The sequence below is a fragment of the Aulonocara sp. 'chitande type north' Nkhata Bay genome, linkage group LG5 (genome assembly GCF_057382095.1).
Source record: "Aulonocara sp. 'chitande type north' Nkhata Bay isolate Kocher_YH1m ecotype deep benthic linkage group LG5, A_spYH_male_GT1.1, whole genome shotgun sequence".
In the NCBI taxonomy this organism is placed as follows: domain Eukaryota; kingdom Metazoa; phylum Chordata; class Actinopteri; order Cichliformes; family Cichlidae; genus Aulonocara; species Aulonocara sp. 'chitande type north' Nkhata Bay.
Window position 1 is genome coordinate 454,972 of NC_141348.1, and position 20,768 is coordinate 475,739.

Genomic DNA, 20,768 nt, shown 5'->3' on the forward strand with positions numbered 1-20,768 from the left:
CACACCAGGGTCTGTGGCTCTTGCTCAGGCCACTTACACCACACCAGGGCCTGTGGCACTGGCTGAGGCCACTTAGACCACACCAGGGCCTGTGGCTGCAGGCTGAGGCCACCTACACCACACCAGGGCCTGTGGCTGCTGGCTGAGGCGACTTACACCACACCAGGGCCTGTTGCTGCTGGCTGAGGCCACTTACACCACACCAGGGACTGTGGCTTCTGGCTGAGGTGACTTACACCACACCAGGGCCTGTGGCTGCTGGCTGAGGCCACTTACACCACACCAGGGCCTGTGGCTCTTGCTCAGGCCACTTACACCACACCAGGGCCTGTGGCTCTTGCTCAGGCCACTCATATCACACCAGGCCCTGCTCTTCTGGCCGAGGCCATCTTCACCAAACCAGGCCCTGTGCTGCTAGCTGTGGCCATGTACAACACACCAGGCCCTGTGCTGGTTCCTGAGGCCATCTTCAACAATCCAGGGCCTGTGCTGTTGGATAAATGCTAAACTGAGCCTTTGGGTTAGGGTATTATGCAAACATGCAGGTATGGTTATAGGATTGTCTTCGTAACTTCAGGTACTTGCCACCTAATCACTTGAATCCATAAATTGAGACATTGTGCTGGGGCCCGCAGCTTACGGCCATACCACCCTGAGCACGCCCGACCTCGTCTGATCTCGGAAGCTAAGCAGGGCTGGGCTTGGTTAGTACTTGGATGGGAGACTGCCTGGGAATACTTGGTGCTGTAAGCCTTTCATTTTCATGTCATTGAACCGCTTTTGATCCAGAAAAGGGGTGTATTAAAAGACCAAAAGCAGCTGCCCATTAATGAGGGCACATTAACGACATTGCTTTTGGCTCTTTTCCAATGTCTTGTGCTGCTAGCTGATGCCACCTACACCACACCAGGGCCTGAGTGACCGGCTGGGGCCACTTACACCACATCAGGGCCTGTGGCTGCTGGCTGAGGCCAGTTACACCACACCAGAGCCTGTGGCTGCTGACTGAGGCCACTTACACCACACCAGGGCCTTAGTTGCTATTGAGGCCACTTACACCACACCAGGGCCTGTGGCTGCTGGCTGAGGCCAGTTACACCACACCAGGGCCTGTGGCTGCTGGCTGAGGCCACATACACCACACCAGGGCCTTAGTTGCTATTGAGGCCATTTACACCACACCAGGGTCTGTGGCTCTTGCTCAGGCCACTTACACCACACCAGGGCCTGTGGCACTGGCTGAGGCCACTTAGACCACACCAGGGCCTGTGGCTGCAGGCTGAGGCCACCTACACCACACCAGGGCCTGTGGCTGCTGGCTGAGGCGACTTACACCACACCAGGGCCTGTTGCTGCTGGCTGAGGCCACTTACACCACACCAGGGACTGTGGCTTCTGGCTGAGGTGACTTACACCACACCAGGGCCTGTGGCTGCTGGCTGAGGCCACATACACCACACCAGGGCCTTAGTTGCTATTGAGGCCAATTACACCACACCAGGGTCTGTGGCTCTTGCTCAGGCCACTCACATCACACCAGGCCCTGCGCTTCTGGCCACTTACACCACACCAGGGCCTGTGGCTGCTGGCTGAGGCCACTTACACCATACCAGGGCCTGTGGCTGCTGGCTGAGGCGACTTACACCACACCAGAGCCTGTGGCTGCTGGCTGAGGCCACCTACACCACACCAGGGCCTGTGACTGCTGGCTGAGGCCACTTACACCACACCAGGGCCTTAGTTGCTATTGAGGCCACTTACACCACACCAGGGCCTGTGGCTCTGGCTGAGGCCACTTACACCACATCAGGGCCTTATTTGCTATTGAGGCCAGTTACACCACACCAGGGCCTGTGGCTCTGGCTGAGGCCACTTACACCACACCAGGGCCTGTGGCTTCTGGCTGATTCCACTTACACCACACCAGGGCCTGTGGCTCTTGCTAAGGCCACTCATATCACACCAGGCCCTGTGCTTCTGGCCGAGGCCATCTTCACCAAACCAGGCCCTGTGCTGCTTGCTGTGGCCATGTACAACACACCAGGCCCTGTGCTGGTTCCTGAGGCCAACTTCAACAATCCAGGACCTGTGCTGTTGGATAAATGCTAAACTGAGCCTTTGGGTTAGGGTATTATGCAAACATGCAGGTAGGGTTATAGGATTGTCTTCGTGACTTCAGGTACTTGCCACCTAATCACTTGAATCCATAAATTGAGACATTGTGCTGGGGCCAGCAGCTTACGGCCATACCACCCTGAGCACGCCCGACCTCGTCTGATCTCGGAAGCTAAGCAGGGCTGGGCTTGGTTAGTACTTGGATGGGGGAATACCTGGTTCTGTAAGCCTTTCTTTTTCATGTCATTGAACCGCTTTTGATCCAGAGAAGGGGTGTATTAAAAGACCAGAAGCAGCTCCCCATTAATGAGGGCACATTAACGACATTGCTTTTGGCTGTTTTCCAATGTCTTGTGCTGCTAGCTGATGCAACCTACACCACACAAGGGCCTGAGGGACCGGCTGGGGCCACTTACACCACATCAGGGCCTGTGGCTGCTGGCTGAGGCCACTTACACCACACCAGGGCCTGTGGCTGCTGGCTGAGGCCACCTACACCACACCAGGGCCTTAGTTGCTATTGAGGCCAATTACACCACACCAGGGTCTGTGGCTCTTGCTCAGGCCACTTACACCACACCAGGGCCTGTGGCACTGGCTGAGGCCACTTACACCACACCAGGGCCTTAGTTGCTATTGAGGCCAATTACACCACACAAGGGCCTGTGGCTGCTGGCTGAGGCCACCTACACCACACCAGGGCCTGTGGCTGCTGGCTGAGGCCACTTACACCACACCAGGGCCCTTTTGCTGCTGGCTGAGGCCACTTACACCACACCAGTGCCTGTGGCTTCTGGCTGAGGCGACTTACACCACACCAGGGCCTGTGGCTGCTGGCCGAGGCCACTTACACCACACCAGGGCCTGTGGCTGCTGGCTGAGGCCACCTACACCACACCAGGGCATTAGTTGCTATTGAGGCCAATTACACCACACCAGGGTCTGTGGCTCTTGCTCAGGCCACTTACACCACACCAGGGCCTGTGGCTCTTGCTCAGGCCACTTACACCACACCAGGGCCTGTGGCTGCTGGCTGAGGCCACTTACACCACACCAGGGCCTGTGGCTGCTGGCTGAGGCCACCTACACCACACCAGGGCCTGTGGCTGCTGGCTGAGGCCACCTACACCACACCAGGGCCTGTGGCTGCTGGCTGAGGCCACTTACACCACACCAAGGCCTGTGGCTCTTACTCAGGCCACTCACATCACACCAGGCCCTGCGCTTCTGGCCGAGGCCATCTTCACCAAACCAGGCCCTGTGCTCCTTGCTGTGGCCATGTACAACACACCAGGCCCTGTGCTGGTTCCTGAGGCCATCTTCAACAATCCAGGGCCTGTGCTGTTGGATAAATGCCAAACTGAGCCTTTGGGTTAGGGTATTATGCAAACATGCAGGTATGGTTATAGCATTGTCTTCGTAACTTCAGGTACTTGCCACCTAATCACTTGAATCCATAAATTGAGACATTGTGCTGGGGCCAGCAGCTTACGGCCATACCACCCTGAGCACGCCCGACCTCGTCTGATCTCGGAAGCTAAGCAGGGCTGGGCTTGGTTAGTACTTGGATGGGAGACTGCCTGGGAATACCTGGTGCTGTAAGCCTTTGATTTTCATGTCATTGAACCGCTTTTGATCCAGAGAAGGGGTGTATTAAAAGACCAAAAGCAGCTGCCCATTAATGAGGGCACATTAACGACACTGCTTTTGGCTCTTTTCCAATGTCTTGTGCTGCTAGCTGATGCAACCTACACCACACAAGGGCCTGAGTGACCGGCTGGGGCCACTTACACCACATCAGGGCCTGTGGCTCTGGCTGAGGCCACTTTCACCACACCAGGGCCTGTGGCTGCTGGCTGAGGCCACCTACACCACACCAGGGCATTAGTTGCTATTGAGGCCAATTACACCACACCAGGGTCTGTGGCTCTTGCTCAGGCCACTTACACCACACCAGGGCCTGTGGCTCTTGCTCAGGCCACTTACACCACACCAGGGCCTGTGGCTGCTGGCTTAGGCCACCTACACCACACCAGGGCATTAGTTGCTATTGAGGCCAATTACACCACACCAGGGTCTGTGGCTCTTGCTCAGGCCACTTACACCACACCAGGGCCTGTGGCTCTTGCTCAGGCCACTTACACCACACCAGGGCCTGTGGCACTGGCTGAGGCCACTTACACCACACCAGGGCCTGTGGCTGCTGGCTGAGGCCACTTACACCACACCAGGGCCTGTGGCTGCTGGCTGAGGCCACTTACACCACACCAGGGCCTGTGGCTGCTGGCTGAGGCCACCTACACCACACCAGGGCCTGTGGCTGCTGGCTGAGGCGACTTACACCACACCAGGGCCCTTTTGCTGCTGGCTGAGGCCACCTACACCACACCAGGGCCTGTGGCTGCTGGCTGAGGCGACTTACACCACACCAGGGCCCTTTTGCTGCTGGCTGAGGCCACCTACACCACACCAGGGCCTGTGGCTTCTGGCTGAGGCGACTTACACCACACCAGGGCCTGTGGCTGCTGGCTGAGGCCACTTACACCACACCAAGGCCTGTGGCTGCTGGCTGAGGCCACTTACACCAAACCAGGGCCTGTGGCTGCTTGCTGAGGCCATCTTCACCAAACCAGGCCCTGTGCTGCTTGCTGTGGCCATGTAAAACACACCAGGTCCTGTGCTGGTTCTTGAGGCCATCTTCAACAATCCAGGGCCTGTGCTGTTGGATAAATGCCAAACTGAGCCTTTTGGTTAGGGTATTATGCAAACATGCAGGTATGGTTATAGGATTGTCTTCGTAACTTCAGGTACTTGCCACCTAATCACTTGAATCCATAAATTGAGACATTGTGCTGGGGCCAGCAGCTTACGGCCATACCACCCTGAGCACGCCCGACCTCGTCTGATCTCGGAAGCTAAGCAGGGCTGGGCTTGGTTAGTACTTGGATGGGAGACTGCCTGGGAATACCTGGTGCTGTAAGCCTTTCATTTTCATGTCATTGAACCGCTTTTGATCCAGAGAAGGGGTGTATTAAAAGACCAGAAGCAGCTCCCCATTAATGAGGGCACATTAACGACATTGCTTTTGGCTGTTTTCCAATGTCTTGTGCTGCTAGCTGATGCCACCTACACCACACCAGGGCCTGAGTGACCGGCTGGGGCCACTTACACCACATCAGGGCCTGTTGCTCTGGCTGAGGCCACTTACACTACACCAGGGCCTGTGGCTGCTGGCTGAGGCCACTTACACCACACCAGGGCCTTAGTTGCTATTGAGGCCAATTACACCACACCATGGTCTGTGGCTCTTGCTCAGGCCACTTACACCACACCAGGGCCTGTGGCTCTTGCTCAGGCCACTTACACCACACCAGGGCCTGTGGCACTGGCTGAGGCCACTTACACCACACCAGGGCCTGTGGCTGCTGGCTGAGGCCACTTACACCACACCAGGGCCTGTGGCTGCTGGCTGAGGCCACTTATACCACACCAGGGCCTGTGGCTGCTGGCTGAGGCCACCTACACCACACCAGGGCCGGTGGCTGCTGGCTGAGGCGACTTACACCACACCAGGGCCCTTTTGCAGCTGGCTGAGGCCACTTACACCACACCAGTACCTGTGGCTTCTGGCTGAGGCGACTTACACCACACCAGGGCCTGTGGCTTCTGGCTGAGGCCAATTACACCACACCAGGGTCTGTGGCTCTTGCTCAGGCCACTTACACTACACCAGGGCCTGTGGCACTGGCTGAGGCCACTTACACCACACCAGGGCCTGTGGCTGCTGGCTGAGGCCAATTACACCACACCAGGGTCTGTGGCTCTTGCTCAGGCTACTTACACTACACCAGGGCCTGTGGCACTGGCTGAGGCCACTTACACCACACCAGGGCCTGTGGCTGCTGGCTGAGGCCACTTACACCACACCAGGGCCTGTGGCTGCTGGCTGAGGCCACTTACACCACACCAGGGCCTGTGGCTGCTGGCTGAGGCCACCTACACCACACCAGGGCCTGTGGCTGCTGGCTGAGGCCACTTACACCACACCAAGGCCTGTGGCTCTTGCTCAGGCCACTCACATCACACCAGGCCCTGCGCTTCTGGCCGAGGCCATCTTCACCAAACCAGGCCCTGTGCTGCTTGCTGTAGCCATGTACAACACACCAGGCCCTGTGCTGGTTCCTGAGGCCATCTTCAACAATCCAGGGCCTGTGCTGTTGGATAAATGCCAAACTGAGCCTTTGGGTTAGGGTATTATGCAAACATGCAGGTATGGTTATAGGATTATCTTCGTAACTTCAGGTACTTGCCACCTAATCACTTGAATCCATAAATTGAGACATTGTGCTGGGCCCAGCAGCTTACGGCCATACCACCCTGAGCACACCCGACCTCGTCTGATCTCGGAAGCTAAGCAGGGCTGGGCTTGGTTAGTACTTGGATGGGAGACTGCCTGGGAATACCTGGTGCTGTCAGTCTTTCATTTTCATGTCATTGAACCGCTTTTGATCCAGAGAAGGGGTGTATTAAAAGACCAAAAGCAGCTGCCCATTAATGAGGGCACATTAACGACACTCCTTTTGGCTCTTTTCCAATGTCTTGTGCTGCTAGCTGATGCAACCTACACCACACCAGGACCTAAGTGACCGGCTGGGGCCACTTACACCACATCAGGGCCTGTGGCTCTGGCTGAGGCCACTTACACCACACCAGGGCCTGTGGCTGCTGGCTGAGGCCACTTACACCACACCAGGGCCTGTGGCTGCTGGCTGAGGCCACCTACACCACACCAGGGCCTTAGTTGCTATTGAGGCCAATTACACCACACCAGGGTATGTGGCTCTTGCTCAGGCCACTTACACCACACCAGGGCCTTAGTTGCTATTGAGGCCAATTACACCACACCAGGGCCTGTGGCACTGGCTGAGGCCACTTACACCACACCAGGGCCTGTGGCTGCTGGCTGAGGCCACTTACACCACACCAGGGACTGTGGCTTCTGGCTGAGGTGATTTACACCACACCAGAGCCTGTGGCTGCTGGCTGAGGCCACCTACACCACACCAGGGCCTGTGACTGCTGGCTGAGGCCACTTACACCACACCAGGGCCTTAGTTGCTATTGAGGCCACTTACACCACACCAGGGCCTGTGACTGCTGGCTGAGGCCACTTACACCACACCAGGGCCTTAGTTGCTATTGAGGCCACTTACACCACACCAGGGCCTGTGGCTGCTGGCTGAGGCCAGTTACACCACACCAGAGCCTGTGGCTGCTGGCTGAGGCCACTTACACCACACCAGGGCCTTAGTTGCTATTGAGGCCACTTACACCACACCAGGGCCTGTGGCTGCTGGCTGAGGCCAGTTACACCACACCAGGGCCTGTGGCTGCTGGCTGAGGCCACATACACCACACCAGGGCCTTAGTTGCTATTGAGGCCATTTACACCACACCAGGGTCTGTGGCTCTTGCTCAGGCCACTTACACCACACCAGGGCCTGTGGCACTGGCTGAGGCCACTTAGACCACACCAGGGCCTGTGGCTGCAGGCTGAGGCCACCTACACCACACCAGGGCCTGTGGCTGCTGGCTGAGGCGACTTACACCACACCAGGGCCTGTTGCTGCTGGCTGAGGCCACTTACACCACACCAGGGACTGTGGCTTCTGGCTGAGGTGACTTACACCACACCAGGGCCTGTGGCTGCTGGCTGAGGCCACTCACACCACACCAGGGCCTGTGGCTCTTGCTCAGGCCACTTACACCACACCAGGGCCTGTGGCTCTTGCTCAGGCCACTCATATCACACCAGGCCCTGCTCTTCTGGCCGAGGCCATCTTCACCAAACCAGGCCCTGTGCTGCTTGCTGTGGCCATGTACAACACACCAGGCCCTGTGCTGGTTCCTGAGGCCATCTTCAACAATCCAGGGCCTGTGCTGTTGGATAAATGCTAAACTGAGCCTTTGGGTTAGGGTATTATGCAAACATGCAGGTATGGTTATAGGATTGTCTTCGTAACTTCAGGTACTTGCCACCTAATCACTTGAATCCATAAATTGAGACATTGTGCTGGGGCCAGCAGCTTACGGCCATACCACCCTGAGCACGCCCGACCTCGTCTGATCTCGGAAGCTAAGCAGGGCTGGGCTTGGTTAGTACTTGGATGGGAGACTGCCTGGGAATACTTGGTGCTGTAAGCCTTTCATTTTCATGTCATTGAACCGCTTTTGATCCAGAAAAGGGGTGTATTAAAAGACCAGAAACAGCTCCCCATTAATGAGGGCACATTAACGACATTGCTTTTGGCTGTTTTCCAATGTCTTGTGCTGCTAGCTGATGCAACCTACACCACACAAGGGCCTGAGGGACCGGCTGGGGCCACTTACACCACATCAGGGCCTGTGGCTGCTGGCTGAGGCCACTTACACCACACCAGGGCCTGTGGCTGCTGGCTGAGGCCACCTACACCACACCAGGGCCTTAGTTGCTATTGAGGCCAATTACACCACACCAGGGTCTGTGGCTCTTGCTCAGGCCACTTACACCACACCAGGGCCTGTGGCACTGGCTGAGGCCACTTACACCACACCAGGGCCTTAGTTGCTATTGAGGCCAATTACACCACACAAGGGCCTGTGGCTGCTGGCTGAGGCCACCTACACCACACCAGGGCCTGTGGCTGCTGGCTGAGGCCACTTACACCACACCAGGGCCCTTTTGCTGCTGGCTGAGGCCACTTACACCACACCAGGGCCTGTGGCTTCTGGCTGAGGCGACTTACACCACACCAGGGCCTGTGGCACTGGCTGAGGCCACTTACACCACACCAGGGCCTTATTTGCTATTGAGGCCACTTACACCACACCAGGGCCTGTGGCTCTTGCTCAGGCCACTTACACCACACCAGGGCCTGTGGCTCTTGCTCAGGCCACTCACATCACACCAGGCCCTGCGCTTCTGGCCGAGGCCATCTTCACCAAACCAGGCCCTGTGCTGCTAGCTGTGGCCATGTACAACACACCAGGCCCTGTGCTGGTTCCTGAGGCCATCTTCAACAATCCAGGGCCTGTGCTGTTGGATAAATGCTAAACTGAGCCTTTGGGTTAGGGTATTATGCAAACATGAAGGTAGGGTTATAGGATTGTCTTCGTAACTTCAGGTACTTGCCACCTAATCACCTGAATCCATAAATTGAGACATTGTGCTGGGGCCAGCAGCTTACGGCCATACCACCCTGAGCACGCCCGACCTCGTCTGATCTCGGAAGCTGACCAGGGCTGGGCTTGGTTAGTACTTGGATGGGAGACTGCCTGGGAATACCTGGTGCTGTAAGCCTTTCATGTCATTGAACCACTTTTGATCCAGAGAAGGGGTGTATTAAAAGACCAAAAGCAGCTGCCCATTAATGAGGGCACATTAACGACATTGCTTTTGGCTGTTTTCCAATGTCTTGTGCTGCTAGCTGATGCCACCTACACCACACCAGGGCCTGAGTGACCGGCTGGGGCCACTTACACCACATCAGGGCCTGTGGCTCTGGCTGAGGCCACTTACACCACACCAGGGCCTGTGGCTGCTGGCTGAGGCCACTTACACCACACCAGGGCCTGTGGCTGCTGGCTGAGGCCACTTACACCACACCAGGGCCTTAGTTGCTATTGAGGCCAATTACACCACACCATGGTCTGTGGCGCTTGCTCAGGCCACTTACACCACACCAGGGCCTGTGGCACTGGCTGAGGCCACTTACACCACACCAGGGCCTGTGGCTGCTGGCTGAGGCCACTTACACCACATAAGGGCTTGTGGCTGCTGGCTGAGGCCACCTACACCACACCAGGGCCTGTGGCTGCTGGCTGAGGCCACCTACACCACACCAGGGCCTGTGGCTGCTGGCTGAGGCCACTTACACCACACCAGGGCCTTAGTTGCTATTGAGGCCAATTACACCACACCATGGTCTGTGGCTCTTGCTCAGGCCACTTACACCACACCAGGGCCTGTGGCACTGGCTGAGGCCACTTACACCACACCAGGGCCTGTGGCTGCTGGCTGAGGCCACCTACACCACACCAGGGCCTGTGGCTGCTGGCTGAGGCGACTTACACCACACCAGGGCCCTTTTGCTGCTGGCTGAGGCCACTTACACCACACCAGTGCCTGTGGCTTCTGGCTGAGGCGACTTACACCACACCAGGGCCTGTGGCTGCTGGCTGAGGCCACTTACACCACACCAGGGCCTGTGGCTCTTGCTCAGGCCACTCACATCACACCAGGCCCTGCGCTTCTGGCCGAGGCCATCTTCACCAAACCAGGCCCTGTGGTTCTTGCTCAGGCCACTTACACCACACCAGGGCCTGTGGCTCTGGCTTAGGCCAATTACACCACACCAGGGTCTGTGGCTCTTGCTGAGGCCACTTACACCACACTAGGGCCTGTGGCTGCTGGCTGAGGCCACTTACACCACACCAGGAACTGTGGCTGCTGGCTGAGACCACCTACACCACACCAGGGCCTGTGGCTGCTTGCTGAGGCGACTTACACCACACCACGGCCTGTTGCTGCTGGCTGAGGCCACTTACACCACACCAGTGCCTGTGGCTTCTGGCTGAGGCGACTTACACCACACCAGGGCCTGTTGCTGCTGGCTGAGGCCACTTACACCACACCAGGGCCTGTGGCTGCTGGCTGAGGCCAGTTACACCACACCAGGGCCTGTGGCTGCTGGCTGAGGCCACATACACCACACCAGGGCCTTAGTTGCTATTGAGGCCAATTACACCACACCAGGGTCTGTGGCTCTTGCTCAGGCCACTCACATCACACCAGGCCCTGCGCTTCTGGCCACTTACACCACACCAGGGCCTGTGACTGCTGGCTGAGGCCACTTACACCACACCAGGGCCTTAGTTGCTATTGAGGCCACTTACACCACACCAGGGCCTGTGGCTCTGGCTGAGGCCACTTACACCACATCAGGGCCTTATTTGCTATTGAGGCCAGTTACACCACACCAGGGCCTGTGGCTCTGGCTGAGGCCACTTACACCACACCAGGGCCTGTGGCTTCTGGCTGATTCCACTTACACCACACCAGGGCCTGTGGCTCTTGCTAAGGCCACTCATATCACACCAGGCCCTGTGCTTCTGGCCGAGGCCATCTTCACCAAACCAGGCCCTGTGCTGCTTGCTGTGGCCATGTACAACACACCAGGCCCTGTGCTGGTTCCTGAGGCCAACTTCAACAATCCAGGACCTGTGCTGTTGGATAAATGCTAAACTGAGCCTTTGGGTTAGGGTATTATGCAAACATGCAGGTAGGGTTATAGGATTGTCTTCGTGACTTCAGGTACTTGCCACCTAATCACTTGAATCCATAAATTGAGACATTGTGCTGGGGCCAGCAGCTTACGGCCATACCACCCTGAGCACGCCCGACCTCGTCTGATCTCGGAAGCTAAGCAGGGCTGGGCTTGGTTAGTACTTGGATGGGGGAATACCTGGTGCTGTAAGCCTTTCTTTTTCATGTCATTGAACCGCTTTTGATCCAGAGAAGGGGTGTATTAAAAGACCAGAAGCAGCTCCCCATTAATGAGGGCACATTAACGACATTGCTTTTGGCTGTTTTCCAATGTCTTGTGCTGCTAGCTGATGCAACCTACACCACACAAGGGCCTGAGGGACCGGCTGGGGCCTCTTACACCACATCAGGGCCTGTGGCTGCTGGCTGAGGCCACTTACACCACACCAGGGCCCTTTTGCAGCTGGCTGAGGCCACTTACACCACACCAGTACCTGTGGCTTCTGGCTGAGGCGACTTACACCACACCAGGGCCTGTGGCTTCTGGCTGAGGCCAATTACACCACACCAGGGTCTGTGGCTCTTGCTCAGGCCACTTACACTACACCAGGGCCTGTGGCACTGGCTGAGGCCACTTACACCACACCAGGGCCTGTGGCTGCTGACTGAGGCCAATTACACCACACCAGGGTCTGTGGCTCTTGCTCAGGCTACTTACACTACACCAGGGCCTGTGGCACTGGCTGAGGCCACTTACACCACACCAGGGCCTGTGGCTGCTGGCTGAGGCCACTTACACCACACCAGGGCCTGTGGCTGCTGGCTGAGGCCACTTACACCACACCAGGGCCTGTGGCTGCTGGCTGAGGCCACCTACACCACACCAGGGCCTGTGGCTGCTGGCTGAGGCCACTTACACCACACCAAGGCCTGTGGCTCTTGCTCAGGCCACTCACATCACACCAGGCCCTGCGCTTCTGGCCGAGGCCATCTTCACCAAACCAGGCCCTGTGCTGCTTGCTGTAGCCATGTACAACACACCAGGCCCTGTGCTGGTTCCTGAGGCCATCTTCAACAATCCAGGGCCTGTGCTGTTGGATAAATGCCAAACTGAGCCTTTGGGTTAGGGTATTATGCAAACATGCAGGTATGGTTATAGGATTATCTTCGTAACTTCAGGTACTTGCCACCTAATCACTTGAATCCATAAATTGAGACATTGTGCTGGGCCCAGCAGCTTACGGCCATACCACCCTGAGCACACCCGACCTCGTCTGATCTCGGAAGCTAAGCAGGGCTGGGCTTGGTTAGTACTTGGATGGGAGACTGCCTGGGAATACCTGGTGCTGTCAGTCTTTCATTTTCATGTCATTGAACCGCTTTTGATCCAGAGAAGGGGTGTATTAAAAGACCAAAAGCAGCTGCCCATTAATGAGGGCACATTAACGACACTCCTTTTGGCTCTTTTCCAATGTCTTGTGCTGCTACCTGATGCCACCTACACCACACCAGGACCTAAGTGACCGGCTGGGGCCACTTACACCACATCAGGGCCTGTGGCTCTGGCTAAGGCCACTTACACCACACCAGGGCCTGTGGCTGCTGGCTGAGGCCAGTTACACCACACCAGAGCCTGTGGCTGCTGGCTGAGGCCACTTACACCACACCAGGGCCTTAGTTGCTATTGAGGCCACTTACACCACACCAGGGCCTGTGGCTGCTGGCTGAGGCCAGTTACACCACACCAGGGCCTGTGGCTGCTGGCTGAGGCCACATACACCACACCAGGGCCTTAGTTGCTATTGAGGCCATTTACACCACACCAGGGTCTGTGGCTCTTGCTCAGGCCACTTACACCACACCAGGGCCTGTGGCACTGGCTGAGGCCACTTAGACCACACCAGGGCCTGTGGCTGCAGGCTGAGGCCACCTACACCACACCAGGGCCTGTGGCTGCTGGCTGAGGCGACTTACACCACACCAGGGCCTGTTGCTGCTGGCTGAGGCCACTTACACCACACCAGGGACTGTGGCTTCTGGCTGAGGTGACTTACACCACACCAGGGCCTGTGGCTGCTGGCTGAGGCCACTTACACCACACCAGGGCCTGTGGCTCTTGCTCAGGCCACTTATACCACACCAGGGCCTGTGGCTCTTGCTCAGGCCACTCATATCACACCAGGCCCTGCTCTTCTGGCCGAGGCCATCTTCACCAAACCAGGCCCTGTGCTGCTAGCTGTGGCCATGTACAACACACCAGGCCCTGTGCTGGTTCCTGAGGCCATCTTCAACAATCCAGGGCCTGTGCTGTTGGATAAATGCTAAACTGAGCCTTTGGGTTAGGGTATTATGCAAACATGCAGGTATGGTTATAGGATTGTCTTCGTAACTTCAGGTACTTGCCACCTAATCACTTGAATCCATAAATTGAGACATTGTGCTGGGGCCAGCAGCTTACGGCCATACCACCCTGAGCACGCCCGACCTCGTCTGATCTCGGAAGCTAAGCAGGGCTGGGCTTGGTTAGTACTTGGATGGGAGACTGCCTGGGAATACTTGGTGCTGTAAGCCTTTCATTTTCATGTCATTGAACCGCTTTTGATCCAGAAAAGGGGTGTATTAAAAGACCAAAAGCAGCTGCCCATTAATGAGGGCACATTAACGACATTGCTTTTGGCTCTTTTCCAATGTCTTGTGCTGCTAGCTGATGCCACCTACACCACACCAGGGCCTGAGTGACCGGCTGGGGCCACTTACACCACATCAGGGCCTGTGGCTCTGGCTGAGGCCACTTACACCACACCACGGCCTGTGGCTGCTGGCTGAGGCCACCTACACCACACCAGGGCCTTAGTTGCTATTGAGGCCAATTACACCACACCATGGTCTGTGGCTCTTGCTCAGGCCACTTACACCACACCAGGGCCTGTGGCTGCTGGCTGAGGCCACTTACACCACACCAGGGCCTGTGGCGGCTGGCTGAGGCCACCTACACCACACCAGGGCCTGTGGCTCTGGCTGAGGCCAATTACACCACACCAGGGTCTGTGGCTCTGGCTGAGGCCACTTACACCACATCAGGGCCTTATTTGCTATTGAGGCCAGTTACACCACACCAGGGCCTGTGGCTCTGGCTGAGGCCACTTACACCACATCAGGGCCTGTGGCTCTGGCTGAGGCCAATTACACCACACCAGGGTCTGTGGCTCTTGCTGAGGCCACTTAGACCACACCAGGGCCTGTGGCTGCTGGCTGAGGCCACTTACACCATACCAGGGCCTGTGGCTGCTGGCTGAGGCCACCTACACCACACCAGGGCCTGTGGCTGCTTGCTGAGGCGACTTACACCACACCAGGGCCTGTTGCTGCTGGCTGAGGCCACTTACACCACACCAGTGCCTGTGGCTTCTGGCTGAGGCGACTTACACCACATCAGGGCCTGTGGCTCTGGCTGAGGCCACTTACACCACACCAGGGCCTGTGGCTGCTGGCTGAGGCCAGTTACACCACACCAGGGCCTGTGGCTGCTGGCTGAGGCCACATACACCACACCAGGGCCTTAGTTGCTATTGAGGCCAATTACACCACACCAGGGTCTGTGGCTCTTGCTCAGGCCACTCACATCACACCAGGCCCTGCGCTTCTGGCCACTTACACCACACCAGGGCCTGTGGCTGCTGGCTGAGGCCACTTACACCATACCAGGGCCTGTGGCTGCTGGCTGAGGCGACTTACACCACACCAGAGCCTGTGGCTGCTGGCTGAGGCCACCTACACCACACCAGGGCCTGTGACTGCTGGCTGAGGCCACTTACACCACACCAGGGCCTTAGTTGCTATTGAGGCCACTTACACCACACCAGGGCCTGTGGCTCTGGCTGAGGCCACTTACACCACATCAGGGCCTTATTTGCTATTGAGGCCAGTTACACCACACCAGGGCCTGTGGCTCTGGCTGAGGCCACTTACACCACACCAGGGCCTGTGGCTTCTGGCTGATTCCACTTACACCACACCAGGGCCTGTGGCTCTTGCTAAGGCCACTCATATCACACCAGGCCCTGTGCTTCTGGCCGAGGCCATCTTCACCAAACCAGGCCCTGTGCTGCTTGCTGTGGCCATGTACAACACACCAGGCCCTGTGCTGGTTCCTGAGGCCAACTTCAACAATCCAGGACCTGTGCTGTTGGATAAATGCTAAACTGAGCCTTTGGGTTAGGGTATTATGCAAACATGCAGGTAGGGTTATAGGATTGTCTTCGTGACTTCAGGTACTTGCCACCTAATCACTTGAATCCATAAATTGAGACATTGTGCTGGGGCCAGCAGCTTACGGCCATACCACCCTGAGCACGCCCGACCTCGTCTGATCTCGGAAGCTAAGCAGGGCTGGGCTTGGTTAGTACTTGGATGGGGGAATACCTGGTGCTGTAAGCCTTTCTTTTTCATGTCATTGAACCGCTTTTGATCCAGAGAAGGGGTGTATTAAAAGACCAGAAGCAGCTCCCCATTAATGAGGGCACATTAACGACATTGCTTTTGGCTGTTTTCCAATGTCTTGTGCTGCTAGCTGATGCAACCTACACCACACAAGGGCCTGAGGGACCGGCTGGGGCCTCTTACACCACATCAGGGCCTGTGGCTGCTGGCTGAGGCCACTTACACCACACCAGGGCCTGTGGCTGCTGGCTGAGGCCACCTACACCACACCAGGGCCTTAGTTGCTATTGAGGCCAATTACACCACACCAGGGTCTGTGGCTCTTGCTCAGGCCACTTACACCACACCAGGGCCTGTGGCACTGGCTGAGGCCACTTACACCACACCAGGGCCTTAGTTGCTATTGAGGCCAATTACACCACACCAGGGCCTGTGGCTGCTGGCTGAGGCCACTTACACCACACCAGGGCCCTTTTGCTGCTGGCTGAGGCCACTTACACCACACCAGTGCCTGTGGCTTCTGGCTGAGGCGACTTACACCACACCAGGGCCTGTGGCTGCTGGCCGAGGCCACTTACACCACACCAGGGCCTGTGGCTGCTGGCTGAGGCCACCTACACCACACCAGGGCATTAGTTGCTATTGAGGCCAATTACACCACACCAGGGTCTGTGGCTCTTGCTCAGGCCACTTACACCACACCAGGGCCTGTGGCTCTTGCTCAGGCCACTTACACCACACCAGGGCCTGTGGCTGCTGGCTGAGGCCACTTACACCACACCAGGGCCTGTGGCTGCTGGCTGAGGCCACCTACACCACACCAGGGCCTGTGGCTGCTGGCTGAGGCCACCTACACCACACCAGGGCCTGTGGCTGCTGGCTGAGGCCACTTACACCACACCAAGGCCTGTGGCTCTTGCTCAGGCCACTCACATCACACCAGGCCCTGCGCTTCTGGCCGAGGCCATCTTCACCAAACCAGGCCCTGTGCTCCTTGCTGTGGCCATGTACAACACACCAGGTCCTGTGCTGGTTCCTGAGGCCATCTTCAACAATCCAGGGCCTGTGCTGTTGGATAAATGCCAAACTGAGCCTTTGGGTTAGGGTATTATGCAAACATGCAGGTATGGTTATAGCATTGTCTTCGTAACTTCAGGTACTTGCCACCTAATCACTTGAATCCATAAATTGAGACATTGTGCTGGGTCCAGCAGCTTACGGCCATACCACCCTGAGCACGCCCGACCTCGTCTGATCTCGGAAGCTAAGCAGGGCTGGGCTTGGTTAGTACTTGGATGGGAGACTGCCTGGGAATACCTGGTGCTGTAAGCCTTTGATTTTCATGTCATTGAACCGCTTTTGATCCAGAGAAGGGGTGTATTAAAAGACCAAAAGCAGCTGCCCATTAATGAGGGCACATTAACGACACTGCTTTTGGCTCTTTTCCAATGTCTTGTGCTGCTAGCTGATGCAACCTACACCACACAAGGGCCTGAGTGACCGGCTGGGGCCACTTACACCACATCAGGGCCTGTGGCTCTGGCTGAGGCCACTTTCACCACACCAGGGCCTGTGGCTGCTGGCTGAGGCCACCTACACCACACCAGGGCATTAGTTGCTATTGAGGCCAATTACACCACACCAGGGTCTGTGGCTCTTGCTCAGGCCACTTACACCACACCAGGGCCTGTGGCTCTTGCTCAGGCCACTTACACCACACCAGGGCCTGTGGCTGCTGGCTTAGGCCACCTACACCACACCAGGGCATTAGTTGCTATTGAGGCCAATTACACCACACCAGGGTCTGTGGCTCTTGCTCAGGCCACTTACACCACACCAGGGCCTGTGGCTCTTGCTCAGGCCACTTACACCACACCAGGGCCTGTGGCACTGGCTGAGGCCACTTACACCACACCAGGGCCTGTGGCTGCTGGCTGAGGCCACTTACACCACACCAGGGCCTGTGGCTGCTGGCTGAGGCCACTTACACCACACCAGGGCCTGTGGCTGGTGGCTGAGGCCACCTACACCACACCAGGGCCTGTGGCTGCTGGCTGAGGCGACTTACACCACACCAGGGCCCTTTTGCTTCTGGCTGAGGCCACTTACACCACACCAGTGCCTGTGGCTTCTGTCTGAGGCGACTTACACCACACCAGGGCCTGTGGCTGCTGGCTGAGGCCAATTACACCACACCAGGGTCTGTGGCTCTTGCTCAGACCACTTACACCACACCAGGGCCTGTGGCACTGGCTGAGGCCACTTACACCACACCAGGGCCTGTGGCTGCTGGCTGAGGCCACTTACACCACACCAGGGCCTGTGGCTGCTGGCTGAGGCCACCTACACCACACCAGGGCCTGTGGCTGCTGGCTGAGGCGACTTACACCACACCAGGGCCCTTTTGCTGCTGGCTGAGGCCACCTACACCACACCAGGGCCTGTGGCTTCTGGCTGAGGCGACTTACACCACACCAGGGCCTGTGGCTGCTGGCTGAGGCCACTTACACCACACCAAGGCCTGTGGCTCTTGCTCAGGCCACTCACATCACACCAGGGCCTGTGCTGCTAGCTGAGGCCACTTACACCAAACCAGGGCCTGTGGCTGCTTGCTGAGGCCATCTTCACCAAACCAGGCCCTGTGCTGCTTGCTGTGGCCATGTAAAACACACCAGGTCCTGTGCTGGTTCTTGAGGCCATCTTCAACAATCCAGGGCCTGTGCTGTTGGATAAATGCCAAACTGAGCCTTTTGGTTAGGGTATTATGCAAACATGCAGGTATGGTTATAGGATTGTCTTCGTAACTTCAGGTACTTGCCACCTAATCACTTGAATCCATAAATTGAGACATTGTGCTGGGGCCAGCAGCTTACGGCCATACCACCCTGAGCACGCCCGACCTCGTCTGATCTCGGAAGCTAAGCAGGGCTGGGCTTGGTTAGTACTTGGATGGGAGACTGCCTGGGAATACCTGGTGCTGTAAGCCTTTCATTTTCATGTCATTGAACCGCTTTTGATCCAGAGAAGGCGTGTATTAAAAGACCAGAAGCAGCTCCCCATTAATGAGGGCACATTAACGACATTGCTTTTGGCTGTTTTCCAATGTCTTGTGCTGCTAGCTGATGCCACCTACACCACACCAGGGCCTGAGTGACCGGCTGGGGCCACTTACACCACATCAGGGCCTGTTGCTCTGGCTGAGGCCACTTACACCACACCAGGGCCTGTGGCTGCTGGCTGAGGCCACTTACACCACACCAGGGCCTGTGGCTGCTGGCTGAGGCCACCTACACCACACCAGGGCCTTAGTTGCTATTGAGGCCAATTACACCACACCAGGGTATGTGGCTCTTGCTCAGGCCACTTACACCACACCAGGGCCTTAGTTGCTATTGAGGCCAATTACACCACACCAGGGCCTGTGGCACTGGCTGAGGCCACTTACACCACACCAGGGCCTGTGGCTGCTGGCTGAGGCCACTTACACCACACCAGGGACTGTGGCTTCTGGCTGAGGTGACTTACACCACACCAGAGCCTGTGGCTGCTGGCTGAGGCCACCTACACCACACCAGGGCCTGTGACTGCTGGCTGAGGCCACTTACACCACACCAGGGCCTTAGTTGCTATTGAGGCCACTTACACCACACCAGGGCCTGTGGCTGCTGGCTGAGGCCACTTACACCACACCAGGGCCTGTGGCTGCTGGCTGAGGCCACCTACACCACACCAGGGCCTGTGGCTGCTGGCTGAGGCCACCTACACCACACCAGGGCCTGTGGCTGCTGGCTGAGGCCACTTACACCACACCAAGGCCTGTGGCTCTTGCTCAGGCCACTCACATCACACCAGGCCCTGCGCTTCTGGCCGAGGCCATCTTCACCAAACCAGGCCCTGTGCTCCTTGCTGTGGCCATGTACAACACACCAGGCCCTGTGCTGGTTCCTGAGGCCATCTTCAACAATCCAGGGCCTGTGCTGTTGGATAAATGCCAAACTGAGCCTTTGGGTTAGGGTATTATGCAAACATGCAGGTATGGTTATAGCATTGTCTTCGTAACTTCAGGTACTTGCCACCTAATCACTTGAATCCATAAATTGAGACATTGTGCTGGGGCCAGCAGCTTACGGCCATACCACCCTGAGCACGCCCGACCTCGTCTGATCTCGGAAGCTAAGCAGGGCTGGGCTTGGTTAGTACTTGGATGGGGGAATACCTGGTGCTGTAAGCCTTTCTTTTTCATGTCATTGAACCGCTTTTGATCCAGAGAAGGGGTGTATTAAAAGACCAGAAGCAGCTCCCCATTAATGAGGGCACATTAACGACATTGCTTTTGGCTGTTTTCCAATGTCTTGTGCTGCTAGCTGATGCAACCTACACCACACAAGGGCCTGAGGGACCGGCTGGGGCCTCTTACACCACATCAGGGCCTGTGGCTGCTGGCTGAGGCCACTTACACCACACCAGGGCCTGTGGCTGCTGGCTGAGGCCACCTACACCACACCAGGGCCTTAGTTGCTATTGAGGCCAATTACACCACACCAGGGTCTGTGGCTCTTGCTCAGGCCACTTACACCACACCAGGGCCTGTGGCACTGGCTGAGGCCACTTACACCACACCAGGGCCTTAGTTGCTATTGAGGCCAATTACACCACACAAGGGCCTGTGGCTGCTGGCTGAGGCCACCTACACCACACCAGGGCCTGTGGCTGCTGGCTGAGGCCACTTACACCACACCAGGGCCCTTTTGCTGCTGGCTGAGGCCACTTACACCACACCAGTGCCTGTGGCTTCTGGCTGAGGCGACTTACACCACACCAGGGCCTGTGGCTGCTGGCCGAGGCCACTTACACCACACCAGGGCCTGTGGCTGCTGGCTGAGGCCACCTACACCACACCAGGGCATTA

At 57.3% G+C, this 20,768-nt stretch overlaps 9 non-coding genes and 5 pseudogenes across 9 annotated transcripts; all 14 read left to right on the forward strand.

The window, feature by feature from the left end:
- The first annotated feature begins 634 nt into the window (after window positions 1-634).
- Window positions 635-753, forward strand: LOC147329023 (5S ribosomal RNA). Its single transcript, XR_015129656.1, has one exon. It is a non-coding gene; the product is annotated as a 5S ribosomal RNA (ribosomal RNA).
- A 1,483-nt stretch (window positions 754-2,236) lies between these two features.
- Window positions 2,237-2,345, forward strand: LOC147329024 (5S ribosomal RNA; annotated as a pseudogene).
- Window positions 2,346-3,601: 1,256 nt separating this feature from the next.
- LOC147329025 (5S ribosomal RNA) lies at window positions 3,602-3,720 on the forward strand. Its single transcript, XR_015129353.1, has one exon. It is a non-coding gene; the product is annotated as a 5S ribosomal RNA (ribosomal RNA).
- Window positions 3,721-4,979: 1,259 nt separating this feature from the next.
- LOC147329026 (5S ribosomal RNA) lies at window positions 4,980-5,098 on the forward strand. The gene has a single exon (XR_015129354.1). It is a non-coding gene; the product is annotated as a 5S ribosomal RNA (ribosomal RNA).
- Window positions 5,099-6,474: 1,376 nt separating this feature from the next.
- Window positions 6,475-6,593, forward strand: LOC147329027 (5S ribosomal RNA). The gene has a single exon (XR_015129717.1). It is a non-coding gene; the product is annotated as a 5S ribosomal RNA (ribosomal RNA).
- Window positions 6,594-8,200: 1,607 nt separating this feature from the next.
- On the forward strand, window positions 8,201-8,319 carry LOC147329028 (5S ribosomal RNA). The gene has a single exon (XR_015129657.1). It is a non-coding gene; the product is annotated as a 5S ribosomal RNA (ribosomal RNA).
- Window positions 8,320-9,335: 1,016 nt separating this feature from the next.
- LOC147329029 (5S ribosomal RNA) lies at window positions 9,336-9,454 on the forward strand (annotated as a pseudogene).
- Window positions 9,455-11,524: 2,070 nt separating this feature from the next.
- Window positions 11,525-11,633, forward strand: LOC147329030 (5S ribosomal RNA; annotated as a pseudogene).
- Window positions 11,634-12,655: 1,022 nt separating this feature from the next.
- Window positions 12,656-12,774, forward strand: LOC147329031 (5S ribosomal RNA). Its single transcript, XR_015129718.1, has one exon. It is a non-coding gene; the product is annotated as a 5S ribosomal RNA (ribosomal RNA).
- A 1,097-nt stretch (window positions 12,775-13,871) lies between these two features.
- On the forward strand, window positions 13,872-13,990 carry LOC147329032 (5S ribosomal RNA). The gene has a single exon (XR_015129658.1). It is a non-coding gene; the product is annotated as a 5S ribosomal RNA (ribosomal RNA).
- A 1,757-nt stretch (window positions 13,991-15,747) lies between these two features.
- On the forward strand, window positions 15,748-15,856 carry LOC147329033 (5S ribosomal RNA; annotated as a pseudogene).
- A 1,216-nt stretch (window positions 15,857-17,072) lies between these two features.
- LOC147329034 (5S ribosomal RNA) lies at window positions 17,073-17,191 on the forward strand. The gene has a single exon (XR_015129355.1). It is a non-coding gene; the product is annotated as a 5S ribosomal RNA (ribosomal RNA).
- Window positions 17,192-18,726: 1,535 nt separating this feature from the next.
- Window positions 18,727-18,845, forward strand: LOC147329035 (5S ribosomal RNA). The gene has a single exon (XR_015129356.1). It is a non-coding gene; the product is annotated as a 5S ribosomal RNA (ribosomal RNA).
- A 1,136-nt stretch (window positions 18,846-19,981) lies between these two features.
- On the forward strand, window positions 19,982-20,090 carry LOC147329036 (5S ribosomal RNA; annotated as a pseudogene).
- Window positions 20,091-20,768: the final 678 nt, after the last annotated feature.